Below are 16,687 nucleotides of genomic sequence, written 5' to 3'. Positions count from 1 at the left end.
ACAGCTGACAAGTGGCAGAGATGGAATTTGAACGCATGACCTCTGACTCCCAACCCCGGGCTCTTTCCACTGAGCCATGCTGCTTCCCAGTGTGATGTCTTCTTGATTAACTAGTGTTAATCAAGAAGAGGACTAATCTACCCCCAATACATTCATAGGTGGAAATGTGACTATAAGATACTCAAGAATGTCTGAACTCTCAAAATGATTTTCTTCAAAGCTTCTCAAAATCTTCCCAGTTTTTCCCCAAGCATTTTCACTCTAGTCTCGAGATGGAAAAGATAGCATAGTCTGTGCTTTCCAAGTGAGAAACAGAAGGGCAGGTTACAGTCAATCATTTGTAGCCAGAGAACCAGGCCAGAGTTAGAAATCTATCTGTACCACTGATTGATTGATTGATTGATGGATGGATGTGCTTGGACATCATCCTGCTCCATCCATGATTCTGCAGCCTTTTCTTCCTGTCCAAGTAAGCAAACTTTACTAGTTTGAATAAAAGACACGAGACTGGCTAAGAACCAGAATGAGGATACGCGACCCAGAAGAGGCCAATTCGCAAATTTTCAGTCAGATCTGTTCCTTTGAAACAAGAGAATGTAATAACAGAGAGCTGTGTCGCATGTTCGTTCATTCAACAAAGCAGCGCCAACCCCAGAATGTACCATTCACTGCAGTCCCACAGTTCTTGGGGTAATGAGAGGCACTTATTGTTTCCTATTTCTTAACCTATCAGCAGTCTTTCATCTCATCGATGTTAAATGGTAAAAAAAAACAAAGTATTTTAACTTCAAATTGTCATTCATCGAAGATTTTTGAGGACTTCTTTTAAAAAAAATTGGCAGTTGTCATTTCAGGTATGATGTGATCTAAAAGCATGTTATTTCTTAATGTTACCCAGGAGATTTCATCGGCTTCGTGACGTTCTTAATTGGGGGTATTATTGCCTAAATAGGCAGAATAGCTTTTTTTGTTTTTTTTTTTTTTTACCTTTTTTTAACCTTTAAGAATCCAGGTACGTAGGTATACTTGCACACTGTGGGATCTAATTTTTGTTTCCTTCTTTTGTGGTCCAAAATGTTCTTGTAATGATAAAAAGTGACATTATTTGTAAAGATAAGAAGGACCCAAATTATTTTCTGTCTGACCTTTACAATTTCCAGAATAGGCAGCTTCTGTTAGCAAAATAGTTCAAGCCTTTTATTACAAAGGATATCTGGCAATATGCCATGAGAAAAATATATTGTTCCTGACAGGGAACATTATTAAGCACTCCCTTTTTATGCTGGGCTTAACAATTTAACCAAAATAAAATTTGGGGATATTTTAAGATTGAAGGAATGTTGACTGAAAGGACTGCAAAGATTTCATTTATTGCTTTTTATGAATGTACTAATGTACTTTTATGTCTTTGACTGACTGCACCTCAATGAAGCTCATAGGTTTACCTTACAGTTCAAGGAGATTTCTGGTGACCTTCAGAAACAAGCAGAACAAGCACACCATCAAAGCTTAATATTGTATAATTGACTGTTGGATGCTCCAACAACAGTTAGCCCTGTGAGGAAAAAAAATCTAAAAGCATATTTTGGAGTTTTAATTGCACTTTATGAAAGGAATATGTTAGTCACAATACTGGTGATTCCTAGATGGGGGATTTTGGATTCAGGTTTAATATGAATCTGTGGCCACACCTGTGTTTTCATTATGAATGGTACAAGTCTTTACTCATTGTTGAGATACATGATGCACTTGTCCTGCATGGCTACTGTAATCATTGTTTTGGGGCTCTGGACCAAGTGAGGAGAATCTGTGCCTCCTTTCTCTCTTTCGAGTTTTGCATCTCAGGGCATAGATACAACACTTTCATCACTAATTCTAAGCAATTGGGTAAGTTAAGGGGCACCACAAGCAAAGTTCAAACACAGCCCCCTCCCTTGTTAAAATCTTGGCAGTTATCCTGTCTTTTACTCATCTGGAGGTACCATATTCGGAGAAAGAGGGTGAAATGTATTAGAGGCACATAAAAAGAGACATACATTTAAAAATAATAAGATTCATTAAGGAAAATAATAGAAGAAGCAATAATAGTCATTAACTCTAGAATTCATAACTCTTCTGAGCTTTCTTCTTAAAATGAGCTTGGTGGTCTATCCCAGAATTTAATAATCTAGGAGCTAAATATATTTTCTGCTCTACAGATACTTGGCGTAGCATGTTCATGTATGCAAATATACATCAAGGATTGAATTTTTGACCATTCCTTTGTATTTGGGTATATATTTCTGAACAGCAAAATATTTCCCCTTGCATTAGTTCCCTGGCATGAAAATGTTTATTGTGCTCATTAGCTAAGAGGATGTCGGCACTGGTCCAATGAACACAGATCTGCCTTCTGATTTCAGCCATTAAATTGCAATAGGATTCACAGGCTTAACATTGTGGGTGTGAGGATAATAAAATGGAACTCCATCTTTACCCCAGTTACCATGGATGCAGTTAAAGGTCAGCGTGGCAGCTGCTAACTAGTTGCCTTTTTAGCTGTTTCTCCTCCTGCTCTGTGTTTTCATGCACCTTGGTTTTCTGAAGAATGCTTTCACCTCCATAGGTGACCCACAAACCCCCTCTTTGAGACCCTAGGCTTCACCCTGTTAAAAAAAAAAAAGAAAGTTCTTGAGCAGGCCTCCCCTGTTATTTATTTATTTCACTGATACACAAACCTAAGGTAAAGACCTTAACAAAAATACAAATTGCAGCTCCTTCAGCATCCTGAATTGCTTTCCATTTTCTGCACACCGTGCTACATTCCCAACTTAAAAAAAAAAGTGTGTATAGTAAATTCCCATCTCCGTTTAAACTGGTAATGGGTTCAGGCACTGATGCATTCACAACGTGGAACATCAACTTCTTCATTCGGTCCAAAGTCCTGGGAGTTAATTCCCTGTACTGCATGAGGTGTCAGAGTAATTACCACTGATCAACCCTATTTCTCAGCATTCTGCCCAGGTTGGCGAGGCACTCTGTTTATTGATGCACCGCCACATCATCACAGGGCTTTCATTCGGGTGAGCTACTTAATCGAAAGGGTTTGGACAATGTCGGATTTTCAGAGAGAAGTGGGAGAAAAAATTAAAAGTAGTCAAGAAAAATAAAGCCCACCATTAAGAAACTTGAAATCCCTACAAAATATTTCCTTATGTCAACACTTCATGTCAGTAGATTGCAAACTCCTATTCATTTTTAAAAGAAGGTTCTGTGAGCCTTGCCTTGGGTGACTCAACTGCATGATCACATTTTAGAAATATTTGAGAAATGTAAAGTGAGAAAACACACTTGGGGAAAGTTTATTGTGTTTTTTTTTTTGGTTCTGTTTATACATGGGCTCTAACTGTGTTAATCTTTATGAGCCAGAATACAAAGAAACTTTTTTTAATGTTGTGCTCCTCTGTTTTAAGCGTACATTTATATAACTTGTCATTTCATAAAAATAAATTAAGTATTATATGAGCCAAATGTTTCAATTCCACACAAGAGTGGTTTTGGGTATTCCTTGGCAGGATGCCACTGGATTCATTTTTACTTCATGCACAATGTGAAGTCTTTAATTTTAATATACTTTGTATAATGGTTCTGAGGCAAAGCTGTTCTAATTCATCCTCATCCTCTCCTTGTACACTCATTTCTAAAGATGGCAGAAAGGTGCATTGATTCTATCACTGGCATACTTCACAGAGAGACAGGGAGGGAGCAGTTTAATTCATTGCCTTCTCTATCACTTCCCACCCCCTATTTGTGGGTGGCCCATAAGGCCCTCATCTGGATTTTCTAGTCTCCTCACTCTACACTCTCTCCCCTAGGAGCTAATCTCCCACATGGCTTTAGTCATCACATCTACATGGATGACTCCCAAATATATCTTTCCAGCCCTGACTTCTCATCTGACCTACCATCCCACTCTTCTTGCCTCCCATACAGTTGCCTCTCCTACCAATACCAGAAACTCACCATATCTAAAGCTAAGCCTTTCATTGTATCTCCTAAATGCACTCCTCCCGATAGCATTCCCATCTCCATTTATGGCCTAACAATCCTCTCTACCCTAGAAGCCCACAACCTTGGCCTCATCTTCGACTCCTCACTGTACTTCAGTGCTCACCTTCTGTCAACTGCTACATCTTGCCTGTTCTCCTTTCATAACATTTCCGAAATCTGCCCCTCCCTCTCCACCCAAATAACTGTCCACTGGTCCAAGCCCTTGGTATCCCATGTCTGTATTCCTCTTTCACTGGATTTCCTACTTCCACATTCTGATGCTTTCAAGGTGTTCCACATACTGCTGCATGTATCCCTTTTTGAAGCATTTCTTGGCACAAGTCTTCTCCAACAAGCCATATCCAACTAATAATTAGTACCTCATATCTCATCAACCCTTCAGCTACTTTTTGATTTATGTATTTATGCCCTTCCTCAGTACTTGTTTATACATTCGTTCAATTGTGTTTATTGAGCACTTACACTGTGCAGAGCACTGTACTCTGCTCTTGGGAAAGTACAATACAGCAATGAAGAGACACAATCCCTGTCCACAATGAGTGTATATAAGACTGAACTTTCAATTTAATATAGTCTGATTCACTGCTTGAGTTTCTGTATCTTACTTCCGCATTAGAATGTAAGCTCCTTTTGAGCAGGGTATATCTATTTTCTTCTGTTTTTAAACATTTAGTTCAGTGCATTTCTCACAGTAGGTGCTCAATGAATACAATTATTCTTACTCTTACTGTTGCTACTCCTCCTCCTACTACTACTCCTACTTCTAATACTACATGTGGCTTCATGGATAAAGTACAGGCCTGGAAGTCAGAGGGAAGTGGGTTCCAATCCTGGTTCCTTCACTTGTCTGCTGTGTGATCTTGGGCAAATCACTTAACTTCTCTGTGCCTCAGTTCCCTCATCTGTGAAATAGGATTAAGACTGTGAGCCCTATGTGGGATAGGGACTGTGTCTAACCCAATTTGCTTGTATCTACCCCAGCACTTACAACAGTGCCTGACATATAATAAGCACTTAACAAATACCACAATTATTATTATTACTACTAGTATAAGTACTACTACCATCACTATGCAGAAATTTCCAATAGCTACCGATATCCCTCCAAGGCAAAAAGAATCTACTTAACCTCTGACTCAGGCTCCCGTGATTAAAAATTTTCATATCGGCTCACTTCACTCACAACTAGGCAGTTTACTTTCTTGGTTCCTCCTACCTCACCCTCCAATTGTACCTTACTTTTATCCCTCCTGCTTCTATCCCCCAACTCCTGCTATTGTCTTGGTCTGTAAGTCCCTCCCAACACATATCTGTGAGATCATAACTCTCCCCATTTTCAAAACTTTTCTAAAAACCCCACCTCCTACAGGAAAGCTCCCTTGATTAATCCATAATATTACAGTTGCATCAGATCAACACATATCCTTAGCACCAAGGGTACCTTATTCCTGCTCCCATAACTTATGTACATATATAACTATTCACTGTATGTTTATGATATACTCAATCATTTATCCAGCTATTTTTTATCCTAATATATTTTGTACTATTCTCTGCCATGGATCCATGTTCTTTCCCCTAACTGCAATTATTTGCATAAATTTCTGCCTCTCTGTGTTTACCAGTACAACACAGAAAGCATGTCTCTTGCCTTTGATGAACTCCCTCTATTACTTAGTAGAGCATTTCATACTCCATAAACACTCAATAAAAATCACAGATTGATTGATGAAATGAAAAGATTTGAAAAAGGTGGGTAAAAGGATAAGGAGGGAAGGAAGGAGAGGAGGAGGAAGAAAATGTTTAGGAAGGGAGTGGAGGATTCAGGGAAAAAGGGAAATAGGGAAAAGGATAGAGATAGGAAGAGAATAAGAGAGTAATCCTCTTTTGCCAATGGTTTTATCCATGGACTTTTCCAGCTTCCTATATAGCAATTATATGAGTATCGCATTGTTGTCATTTTCCTAAATTCATCCTACCTAGACTAACAATGATGTTAGAGAAGGAACTTGGCTCAGTGGAAAGAGCATGGGTTTAGGAGTCAGAGGTCATGGGTGTAATCCCAGCTCCACCACCTGTCAGCTGTGTGACTTTGGGCAAGTCACTTCACTTCTCGGTGCCCCAGTGAACTCATCTGTAAAATGGGGATTAAGACTGTGAGCCTCACGTAATCCACATTTTACAGATGAGATAACTGAGGCACAGAGAAGTTAAATGACTTGCCGAAGGTCACACAGAGACAAATGACGGAGGTAGGATTAAAACCCCATCTGACTCCCAAGCCCATGCTCTTTCCACTAAGCCATGCTACTTCTCACCAGCCCATAACCTCAGCATTGTCCTTGACTCATCTCTCTCATTCAACCCACGTACTCAATCTATCACCAAATCCCATAGGTTCTACTTTCATAGCTGCTCTAGAATCCATGCTTCCCTCTCTATCCGGACTGCTACTGTTCTGATCCCAGAATTTTTTCCCTCTTCGACTACTGCATCGGCCTCCTTGCTGACCTTCCTGCCTCCTGTTCCCATTTCAGTCCGTACTTCACTCTCCTGCCCAGATAATTTTTCTATTAAAACCTTCAGTCCATATCTCCGCAGTCCTCAAAAACCTCTAATGGTTGGCCATCCACTGCCACATAAAACAGAAATGCCTTACAATTAGCCCTTAATTGTAAGGGCTACATCTCTACTCCTCCTATCTTACTTCACTGATCTTTTGCTACAGCCCAATCCACACATTTCACTTCTCTAATATCAACCTATAGTCTGTATCTTTATCTTGTCTATCCCTTCCCCCTCTCCTTCCCTGGTCTGGAACTCTCCCTTCATATCTGACAGACCACTAATCTCCCCACTTTCAAACCCTCCTCCTAAAATCATGTCTCCTCCAAGAGGTTTCCCCTGACTGAGCTTTCATCTGAATTTAGGAAAATGGCGCTCCTTCCCCTCTGCATCACCTCTGACTCAGATCTGTAACCCTCAAGCATTTGATATTCATCCCAACCTCAGTCCTAGAGAACTTATTTACATGTTTTTACATTTTTCCACCCACCCTACCCTCTGGCATGTAATTTATTTTAATGATTTTCTCCCCTTCTAGATTGTAGTCTCCTTCCGGGCAGGGATCTTGTTTGCCAACTTTATTTCACTGTAGTCTCCTAAGTTATTAGAACAGTTCTGTGTACGGTAAACACCAACTAAGTGTCATTGATTGATTGCTTTCCCTGGTGGATCAGGAGGTATTCTGAAAGTGGGTTGAAGATGTCTTAATGTATCCTCAAGAATGGCAAAATAGTTTGAACAAGACCAAAACCTACCATACAACCCTTCACTCCAGGATTTCTTCAACACTAAGTCAACCATCTATCCTTAATGGACTATTGCAAAGTAGTTATAGCAATAGAAAATTTTTGAGTGACCCCTAGGTGTAAAGTATTGTATTAAGTGCTCTGACAGTACAAATACAAAAAGCATCATATTACCTATCCATACAGAGTTTACGGTCTAGCAGGGATAGAGACAGATACAAAAATATTTACAAGTAGAGTTATAAAAGTAAATAAGAATAGGTACAAAAATTCTGAGACTGCATATAATTAATGAGTACTATATCCACTGTAAGGTTCTTGTGAACAGAGATTGCACTGTATTCTACCAAGTACTTAATCAGTACTCTGCACACAGTAAGTGCTCAATACATACAATCCAGTGATCAAGTTGATTGATTGAGTTGGCTGGTTAGTTTATATGACCTGGCATTTGAAAGTGAATAGGGAAAGGCTTGTTGGAGGAGGTAGAATTTTCAGGGCTTTGAATATAGAGAGGACTGAATCCAACAGATTTGGGTAGATAGAGTTGCAAGTCAGGGGACAGTTCGAACAAGGAGATGGAGGCAGAGACATGAGAACAAGATACACTTAGAAGGTAGGTTGGGAGGCTCAAGGAGAATAACTTGGAGAAGAGCAGGTGAAGAGGGCTGATATATAAGTTGGGGTGAGTTGGTGGAGAGCCTTGAAGCCAGGTGTAAGGAGTTGAAAAAGGTGGGTAAAAGGATAAGGAGGGAAGGAAGGAGAGGAGGAGGAAGAAAATGTTTAGGAAGGGAGTGGGGGATTCAGGGAAAAAGGGAAATAGGGAAAAAGATAGAGATAGGAAGAGAATAAGAGAGTAATCCTCTTTTGCCAATGGTTTTATGCATGGACTTTTCCAGCTTCCTATATAGCAATTATATGAGTATCGCATTGTTGTCATTTTCCTAAATTCATCCTACCTAGACTAACAATGATGTTAGAGAAGGAACTTGGCTCAGTGGAAAGAGCATGGGCTTAGGAGTCAGAGGTCATGGGTGTAATCACCTTTAAATCCAAGTCAATTTCTTGACTTGGAGGAACACAAGGAGCTATTGGTGAGTACTGAAAATTGGAGAGTATGGGCCTTGTTCTCCCTCTTGCTCCCATTTGCTGTAAATACTTTTTTGTCTGCCTGTTTTTCCCCATTAGATTTTAAGCTCCTAGAGGGGAGTGATAATGTGTCCTATTTCTGTTGTACTCTCTCAAGTGCTTAGTACAGTATTTTGCACTCAACAGGTGGACATTAAATACCATTGAGGATAACATTTATATTAATAAAAAACAATGATTTAGCATTCTCTTGATACGGTCTCTCATGCAGTGATAAAGAAATTGGACATGATCAAGCAGTCACCAAGACTGGTTTGATACATATTACTTAAAATATGCAAAATGATTACTTCACGATTCACAAAACCTGCACTAAAACATGCAAAACAAATTAAGCAATATGCATGACAGGGACCTCACCCAACTCCTTGAAGAATTCACTGATGGACCACACTCTACATCCAATGACAAGATAGGATCACAAATAGAAAAGTCCTAAAATAAAGTCAGTTTTCTATGAGTAATGCTATGCTCTACCTGAAAAGGGTTACACTGGGTGTGATATGGGATGAGAATGGATAATAGTAGTATACCCGAACACTTGGTCTATGGTGACCTGAATTTGGGAAGCTGAAAACCAAGAAGATAAAGTAAAAGTTTGAAGACATGGGCTGGCAGCAATGACCAAGGATGTCTCTGCCTCTCAGGGCTGAGAATTACAGGGAAATGTGGCCTTTTTCTCTCCTTGCTAGTGAGTCAGTCAGTCTTATTTATTAAGCTCTTACTGCATGCAGAACACTATACTAAGCAGTTGGGAGAGTACAATATAACAATAAATGGACTCATTCTCTGCCCACAAAACAAGTTTACAGTCTAGAGGCGGGGAGACTGACATTAATATAAATGAACAACTTACAGATATGTACATAAGTGCAGTGGGGCTGTTAGGGAAATTGAATACAGTGAGCGAGTCAGGGTGATGCGGAAGGAAGTGGGAGAAGGGGACAGGAGGGCTTAGGAGGAGATGTTTCTTCAATAAGGCTTTGAATGGGGGGAGACAATCAGGCATCTCCTCAGATGCCTGTCCTCAGAAGAGTGGCAGAGTGTTCCTCTGACTCCTGACCCACTAAATAGCCAAACCATTTTCACAGTAATCCCTGCTGCTCGTCAGCCCAAGGCCTTGGGCCTGACCTGCCTCATTCCATCCTGGTGGGAGGGACAGAAGCAGTGACAGCAGGCCACCTCTACTAAATGGAGAAGTTAGACAGGCTGCAGTGGTGACGGTCTCTGTGGCTGTGACCATTAGACTTTGAGAAGCCTGAAACTCTGCTCTCCTAACCACAGTATCCTATGGCTTTTATTTTATTCAGTTTTGTATTTAACCCTGTCCTAGGATTTTATGCTGTTTTCATGTTAATACTGTTTTCTTATTTCCTTATGTAGCTCTGACTAGTTTCCTTTTCCCATTAATATTTAGATTGTGAGCCCCTTGAGAACCAGAGATCCTGTCTGATTCTCACCTGTGTATTCTTTCATAGTACTTAGTAAAGTGCTTGCACACGGTAAATGCTTAATAAATACTATTATGACTACTTTCAACAAAGTAGTTTCTTTGTTGACAAAGTACTTTCTTTCAAAGTACTTTCAACAAAGTTGAACCAAAGCTTCAGACAATACTGTTTTCCAGCTGAAAACTGGAAGGAAACTGCCAAAGGCAGCACAGCAGAGAGAAATGCAATAAAGAAATGAGCAGCTCTTTCCCAAAAGAAATTGCTTAAGGATTGAGGGATACAGAGGCAAAAACAAGAGTAGGAACTACAAATAACATCCATGATACAGCAAGGAACAGGCTTTAGATGTAGATGTTGTTGCTGAGACTGATTTTTGCATTGGTCCTTTCAGCCAGACACTCATCCTGAGGAGAATTGCACCATCAGTGCTATCTTTTCCAAATAGAGAGCAGAGAACAGGCCTGGGAATCAGAAGGACCTGGGTTCTAATCGACGTCCTCTGCTCATCTACTGTGTGACCTTTGACAAGTCACTTTACTTCTCTGTGCCTCACTTCCTTCATCCGTAAAATAAGTCTTTGTGGGACTAGAACTGCCAAGCCCAATTTGCTTGTATCCACCCCAGTGCTTAGTACAGTACCTGGCACATAGCACTGCACTTGGCAGTAGAAGGAAAAGAGAATCAGTGTGACCTAATGGAAAGGACACAGGCCTGGGAATCAGAGGACCTTGGTTCTAAACCCAACTCTGCCTCTTGTCTGCTGTGTGACCTGAGGCAAGTCACTTAACTTCCCTGTGCCTCAATTACCTCAACAGGCTCAGTGGAAAGAGCCTGGGCTTTGGAGTCAGAGGTCATGGGTTTGAATCCCAGCTCTGCCCCTTGTCAGCTGTGTGACTGTGGGCAAGTCACTTAACTTCTCTGTGCCTCAGTTACCTCATCTGTAAAATGGGGATGAAGACTGTGAGCCCCATGTGGGATGACCTGATTCCCCTGTGTCTACCCCAGCGCTTAGAACAGTGCTCTGCACATAGTAAGCGCTTAACAAATACCAACATTATTAAAATGGGGACTAAGACTGTGAGTCCCATGTGGGACATAGCCTGCATCCAATATGATTAGCTTGTATTTACCTCAGCTCTTAGTACAGTACCTGGCACGCAGCATGGCTTAGTGGAAAGAGCACAGGCGTGGGAGTCAGAGGACATGGGTTCTAATCCCATCTCCTCCATTTGTCTGCTGTGTGACCTTGGGCAAGTCACTTAACTTCTCTGGGCCTCAGTTACCTCATCTGTAAAATGGGGATGAAGACTGTGAGCCCCGCGTGGGACAACCTAATTAACATGTATCTACCCCAGCACTTAGAATAATGCTTAGTACATAGTAAGCATTTCACAAATACCATAATTATCACTATTAGTATTATTATTAACAAATACCACCCAAAAAAGAGGAGTATGGTTTAAGGGAAAATACAGGACTAACCATCAAGAAAATTAGTCTTAGCAGTTTTTCTATGGGACATAGAACAGTTCTCTTAATCTTTCTGGGATTCAGTTAAACAATAGTATTTATTAAATAGCTATTCTGTGCAGAGCACTGCCCTTAGTGCTTGGGAGAGTAAAGTTGAGTTATAACATATGATCCACGCTCTCCTAATTCTTAATTTTCTCTCTGTTAGTAGAAATAGATGAAATACATTATAGTAAGAGGAAGAAAATGGTAAGGTGAATATGTGGAACAGTAACTGCTTACAAAGAACAACATGTAACTCATTATATGAAGATGTTACACTGGTGGTAATGATTCTAAATCACTAATATGCAAATGTTATACTGGTGGTAGTGAGTCTAGAAGATGGTATTTGTATAAAAGTATTATGGTGTTAACTGGGAGGATATGAACACGGGAGAAGAAAAAAATCTGGGAAAGTCTCCTGCAGGAGTCGGGATTTAAGATGATTTTTAATGATAGGTAGAACTGTGGTCTTATGGATTTAAAGGTGATGGAAGTCTCAGACCAAAGGAAACATGTGAGCAAGCATTTGGAAACAAGAGGATAGTTTGAGAGGAATGAAGAATGTGAATTGGGATGATGTGGCGAAAGTGTTCGAATAAGTAAAAGGTGAGAGTTGATTGAGTATCTTAAAGGAAAAGGTCAGGAAGTAAAGGTAAAGGTAATGTGAGGAATGGCCAGCCATTGAAGGATTATGAGTGCAGAAGGAAATGTGTGCAGAATGACATTTCAGAAAAATGATACACACAACAGAATGAAATATGCACTGGAGAAGGGAGATACTGGAGTCAGGGTGATCAGTGAGGAGGCTGATGTAGAAGTCTAGTCTGGCTATGACAAGTTCCTGAATCTGAGGAGGAAGGGTGGATCCAGGAAATGTTGTCAAGCAAAACTAAACAGGGTTTAGTGACAGACAGAATGTGAGAAAAGAAAGCAAGGTGTCAAGGCTATTATCTGAGTGTAGGCTTGAGAAATGGGAGGATGCTGGCCTTGCTAACTGTGATGGGAAATTTAGGGGAAGACAGGATTAGGGAAAGAGGATAAGGAGTTCTGTTTTAGACAAAATGAGCCTAAGGTGTCAGCAGAACATCCGTGTGGTGATGTCCTAAAGTCATGAAAAATGTGAGATTTCATCATATAGTGCTTCAGGCTGAAGTTTTAGGAAACAAATGCATTATTTTGTAAGGAATTAAAAGATGATGTGGTGGTAACATGCATACTGGGCCTTCTCAGTTTATCTCATAATCAATCAATCAATCAATGGCAGTTATTGGGGGATAGGAGGAGCTAAGCTGATTGAGTGCTTAAAAACTGATGGTCGGGAGTTTCTATTTGATGTGCAGAAAGATGAGCAACAACTGGAAGTTCTTGAGGAGTGGAAAGACGTGGACTAAGCCATTTTTAAGAAAAATAATGCAGGGTAGCAGAACGGAATATAGACTAGAGAGGGAGAGACAGGAGGCTGGGCAGTCATCAAGGAGGCTGCTGAGCAGTAGTCAAACCTTCTTCTGGACCTTTATGTCCTAAATGAGAGTAGTACGGATAGGAAAGGGCGACTGTCATTCATTCATTCATTCAATCATATTTACTGAATGCTTACTGTGTGCAGAGCACTGTACTAAGCACTTTGAAGGTACAATTCACACAGTCAGAGGGCAACCACTGAAAGGTAGAAATCAATTAGTCTCCTGTGATATTTCCGAGATTGGGAGATATAGTGGTATTTCTTCATTACAACAGAGAAAAAAGTAATTTTCCTAAGCTTATCATTGAAAGAACTGGAATAATATGCTTTAGACTATCAGGGAGACTTCAGCTTTACTATTACCCATGCCATACTTTTAATCAGAGAATTTCTTCATGTGCCTTGTTTACTGTTGATATTTTCTGGCTGATTGGAGAGGAATGACATTTTGACAATTTACTGTAGCAGTAAGCACTGTACAAACAAAAGGTGCTGATGAAAACTGGGAACCCATTATTATGTAAATTATGGCTGAGTAACACAGATTCCATCTCCTAGTCACCATCATTGAGACCAGTTTTACTCAATGATAATAATTTTCATGATTGCAGACTTCAGAGTGATCAGAAATATGCTTTAGCTGTTGCATTTATCTACTGCTGGTACTTGACCCTTAATTAAATTCTGAAACTTTTTTATATAATAAAGTAAAATACAGCTGACACTTCTGTTCAAACAAAGAGCATCAAACATAGATCTGCCAAATAAAATAAAGGTATTTCGGGCTTACCTTGTCGAAATGATAGTAAACATAAACATTACATCTTCCCAAAGTGAGTTTTAAGTTTAAAATGGGTGTATATATATGGAGTGAGATATAGATATAGATAAATAGATATAGATATAAAACATCATTCAAAGCTACATTTCCATGTGGCCTTTTTAAAAATATGTCTATAAAAGATAAATCATATAGGCAAGATATTCCAGTGATGATCATCATAAAATAACACTTTGAAAGAATTTCATAATATGTGTAGGAAAGATATTTGTTGTGGTTCTTGAAATAGCCCATCTTTTTTTTTTAAGTGGTATTTGTTAAGCACTTACTATGTGCCAAGCACTGGACTGAGAGTTGGGGTGAATACAAGCAAATTGGGTTGGACACAATTTCTGTCCCAAGTGGGGTTCACAGTCTCAATCCCCATTTTACAGATGAGATAACTGAAACCCAGAGAAGTGAAGTGACTTGTCCAAGCTCACACAGTAGACAAGTGTCAGAGCTGTGATTAGAACCCATGATCTTCTGACTCTCAGGCCCGTGCTCTATCTACTACACCATGCTTCCTTCTATGTCTTAATAACATTTCTTGGTAACTATAAAATCTAAAGCTAGATAAGAAAAATAGGAGCTAGATTAATAAAAATATATGTAGCTCCAGGAATTATTGGTTTTCAGAGTTTTAAAGAGAATATTCAATAAATGTTCTTATCAAAAAGGACGATCTTGAAAAACCTACTGGTAAATAGACCGTTGCCCTCTCAGGGTCGCACCTGGAGAGTTTCCAGTACTCTACCAGTCTTGACTACAGGAGGGAGAGTCAAGCAGAGGCATACCCATTCCATTCCTAGCTTGGGCAGTGACTAGCGAGTGGAAGGCAGTCTGCTACAAGTCAAAACTCACCTGTGCTGGGCAGCAGTGGCATGGGAGAGAGTAGAGGGCAGAGACTCGTTTACTGCACAGAAGAAGGCAATGGTAAGCAACTTCCATATTTTGACCAAGACAACTCTATGGACGATTGCAGATGGAAGTGGGGCATTCTGGGAGAGTTGTATCCATGACGTTGCTATGGGTCAGACACGACTCAACAGCATCAGACAACAAAACAGACCCTTAACGTGCTCATTATAGACACTGGAACCTAAGATTCAGAGACAGAATCCTAGGCTGTAGGATAATGATAGTAATTATGGTATTTAAGTGTTTACTATGTGCCAAGCACTGCTCTAAGGGCTGGGGTAGATACAAGGTAATCAGGTTGTCTGACATAGGGCTCACAGTCTTAATCCCCATTTTACAAATGAGGTAGCTGAGTAACAGAGAAGTTAATCAGCTTGTCTAAGGTCACATAACAGACAAGTGATGGAGCCGGGATTAGAACTCGCATCCTCTGATTCCTGAACCCATGCTCTATCCACTAAGCCACACTGCTTCTCTTAGATCCACTGATGTGGTCCAGCATGACAACTGTCAAGGGTCTATATTTTGGTTTAACATATCATCTTGGTGTAATCAATTTTTAATTGACTGTAGCATATAATTTGGGAGCAACTTTGGCTAATGTATCTTTTTTAAAAAAGTATTTTTTCAATTGTTTTCCTCAGTTTTTCATATTGGGAAATGGTTCCTCATTTTAGCTAATGTTAATAAATACAAATCAGCTAAAAATAGGGCCCTTGTGGAAACCAGGTTTAATATCTCCTTAGATATAAAATTTCCTAACCAGTCAACTCAGAGAGCCAATGAGCTAAGAAGGTAATTACTTAAGTGGATTTCATGAAGAGTAGAAAGATGATTGTGCCACATTAAATAACAATTGTATCCTTAATGATGTGTTGGACTATAATACAAACATCCTTCTACTATTACATGCACTACAGTATACCTTTCTAATTACTCCAGTGGCTTCCTGTTCCCCCAGCTAAGATGCTGTGCTTTCAAAGACTATGTAAACACTGTGAGCTTTTTTTTTCAACTACAGTGAATACAGCTGCATGGTCATTGATAAATTGGCTATAATTTACTGACAGACTGTCTAAGAATTTCATCTTTATTTTATCACTTTTAAAGAAACAATTATTTTTGAAAAAAAATGTGTAATTCCATAAAATTGCTCTTTGGGGCAAATTAACAATATTGAAGAAAAATATTTAGAACTATTAAGAAGTGACGTTTAACTGTCTTAAAGGCAAATTAATAAAATGGGACTTGGAAGTGCATTGAATACGTTGCAAGTTCATGGATCTTGTTTAAGTAGTGACCAATAGCCTATCAGGGGAGATAGCACAGTCTAGTCAAAGACTTCTGGTAGAGGAGTCAAGGGACATAAACAGATGTTCCAGACTGAGCTCTGCCATTCTTCTACTAACTGGTATTTGTTAAGTGCTCACTTTGTTTTAGAAGCAAAGTACTATACTAAGCTGTGGGGTGTATACAAGTAAATGAAGTTGGACACAGTCCGGTCCCTCATGGGGCTCACACTCTCTGACCTTAGGAAAGATACTTAACCTCTCTGTACCACTGTTTCCTTTATTATCCTTTAGAATGGATAATAATGCCTGTCTCTGCCTATCTCAAAGGAATGCTGTGAGACTAAATTGCAATGAAAGATGAAAAGCACTTTAGAAAATTAAAGTACTTTTAGAAACTACCCCTAGGTCTCTGATAGCACCCAAGATGGGTTGTTTTAATAAATGGATGAAGTATCTAAATTCTGATTCAAATTGTCTTCTATTTGGCCCCTAAAGGACTGTTTCCATATCTGCATAAACTAAATAAAAAGAACAGAATGCCGGTAATTGGTCCTGACTAATGGTGTTACAAGCTTGGTTTCCCTCTAAACTCATGACCTCTCTTGTCAAAGATATGCTCTGACTATTCACATTGTTATTATAAAATACAGTAATCATTGTGGAAGCACTGAATGTCAAATCCACAAAACATCATAGGCACACTGGTTCCAATAATT

General features: G+C 39.6%; 1 non-coding gene across 1 annotated transcript; it reads left to right on the top strand.

The window, feature by feature from the left end:
* Positions 1-14,474: 14,474 nt before the first annotated feature.
* LOC114809524 lies at positions 14,475-14,612 on the top strand. Its single transcript, XR_003757303.1, has one exon. It is a non-coding gene; the product is annotated as a small nucleolar RNA SNORA7 (small nucleolar RNA).
* Positions 14,613-16,687: the final 2,075 nt, after the last annotated feature.

This window comes from Ornithorhynchus anatinus, chromosome 2 (assembly GCF_004115215.2).
Source record: "Ornithorhynchus anatinus isolate Pmale09 chromosome 2, mOrnAna1.pri.v4, whole genome shotgun sequence".
In the NCBI taxonomy this organism is placed as follows: Eukaryota; Metazoa; Chordata; class Mammalia; order Monotremata; family Ornithorhynchidae; genus Ornithorhynchus; species Ornithorhynchus anatinus.
Note: the sequence above shows the minus strand (reverse complement) of the source record. Positions and strands in the feature narration are given on the sequence as shown.